The following is a 2500-nucleotide window of genomic DNA, read 5'->3' on the forward strand; positions in this document are numbered from 1 at the left end:
GACAAGAATAATTAACAGACGGGAGCCATAGGGAGAGGGTTGGGGAGAGGGGGAGGGGAGAGCGGGGGATTATCAATGTCGGAAGAAAAAAAGAACGAGGAAAAGAAAAAGAGATAGAAGAAGAATGTGCAAAAAAAAAAAAAAAAAAAAAAGAAAAAAAGAAAAAGAAAAGAAATATTAAAATTAACATTAAACTAAGAGAAAAATTCAAGAAAAGCAATTCTCTTTGATAATTTATCGTCGATTTATAAACATTCGAAAAGCACTGGGTGGGGCGTTGGGAGGGAGGGTAAAAGAGAGCAATGCGAATACGAGACGAAAGGGAGAAAAAGAGCGACGACAAAGAGAAAGAGAGAGAGAGAGAGAGAGAGAGAGAGAGAGAGAAAAAGAAGGCGAGTCGGTTAAAGTTAAAAGAAACTTCATAGTGGTTCTGTAAAAGGGCAGGTGAAAATTGGTGAGAGAATATCGCCGACGCTCGAGTATATCGCGCTCGTTTGAATTACCGACGTCGTACTAATGGCCGAATTAAGCGCCGTTTCTATACGGAATTACGGAAGCCGGTTCGCCGATATTTCAAGCATTCGCCGCCGTTAAGGCGAAGTAACGAGGCGAGATAAGGCCTCCCCACCGTACTTAAGGCCCTTAAGGCCCACACACAAGGCTCACCTTCCTTCATTCTTCTTCATTCTCCTTCTTCCTCCTCCTTCTTCTTCTTCTCCTTCTTCTTCTCCTTCTTCTTCTCCTTCTCTTTTCTTCTTTTTCTTCTTCTTTATTTTATTTCTTTCATTTTTCTCTCCCCTTTTTTTTTTTCTTTTTTTTCTTTCATCATCTACCCACTTGTTCGCTATTTCTCACGCGTTTCTTTCTACTAACATTATTTCGTTACTTCGAAAGAAATAGAGAGAAAGAGAGAGAGAGAGAGAGAGAGAGAGTAGATAGAAAAGAGATAGATGATGAATAGAAAGAAGAAAGTCAAAAAAAAAAAATTAGAAAACATTTATTCTCTCCTCTCTCTCTCTCTCTCTCTCTCTCTCTCTCTCTCTCTCTCTTGTCTTCGTCGATTTTTTATTTCCTTTTTCTTTTCTATTTTTTTGTTTTTTTTTTTTCAATTTGAACTAATTTCTTTTTCTTATTAATCATATAGTATAACTGTACTATGATGAACTTTTTAAAAGTTCAAAGAGATCATCGAGACCCTCTCGAATCGCGAGTTGGCTTCCTTTCTTTCTTTCTTTTTCTTTTTCTTTCCTTCCTCTTCTTCTTCTTCTTCTTCTTCTTCTTCCTCCTCCTTCTTTCCTTCACGTTCTATGCACGAACGCGTGTCCGTGAATAATTACGAACCATTTATGGGCTCGACGCGCACGTTCATCCTCGACATTACCATCTTCGTTTTTATTCTTACACGCTTATGGTGTAATTATCAGTTTATATCTGTACGAAAGTAAACGAACGTAGCTTATTTTTCAGTAATACGTATGTATATCTAATTACCCGATCTTGGTGTTATCGTCTGACGCTTCGATTGTAACTATTTTTCAATTCTACCATATTTTTCTGCGCAATTTTTGTTTTATTTTCTTGAAAAAAAAAAAAAAAAAAAAACAAAAAACGAAGAAGAAGAAGAAGAAGAAAAAAAAAAGAAAAAATCAAATAATTATTCTTATTTATTTTTACAAATATCTAAATATAAATTTTTTAAATTGGAATTATTAAAATTGAAATTATTCGACAATGTGAACGTATAAATTTATTAAAGTATTAAATTATTAGAATTGAATTATTAGAAAATGATATTTTATAGCATGTCTATCGTCTCTCGTTGTAGTTTAATAATAATATTAATATTTTTTTCATAATGTAATTAATTTTTCATATCAATGTAACAAAGAGACAGAGGCAGGAAGAGAGAGAGAGAGAGAGAGAGAGAGATATTGATTTTTATATAATAATATTTTTAATAAAATATTTTCAACGATTAAACATTATTAAAACTAAAAACGTCATTTATAAATAATAAATCTTCATTTAACATTAACCTTCAACGATCTCATAGAATAATTCATTTACATATGTATATATATAAAAAGAAAATATATATATACATATATATATATATAAAAATAAAATTCTGATAATTATTATTCATCAAAGTAAATTCACCGCAGAATTTATTGAAGCGATAAAGATAAGAGTTAAAGAGCGTTATTTTTCTGAAGGAACTTTGTATAAAAAAAAAAAAAAAAAAAAAAAAAAAAAAAATAGTGACTGCCAAACGTTTTAAAAAAGTAAAAATAAAAAAAGAAAAATTATAAAAAATTAAAGGGCTCAACTTCTTCTTCTTTTTTTTTCTTTTTTCTTTTTTTTTTTTTTTTCAAGAAGATATACGATATAAAAGGTGTGCGAGCTGTCACAAAATCCAAGATCAATCCTCGATACTAAGATCGACTTTATCGTTCAAGGCTATCGCTGCCTCGACTCTGAGATCGCTCGAATTATTGTT

The sequence above is a fragment of the Vespa crabro genome, chromosome 14 (genome assembly GCF_910589235.1).
Source record: "Vespa crabro chromosome 14, iyVesCrab1.2, whole genome shotgun sequence".
NCBI classification, from domain to species: Eukaryota; Metazoa; Arthropoda; class Insecta; order Hymenoptera; family Vespidae; genus Vespa; species Vespa crabro.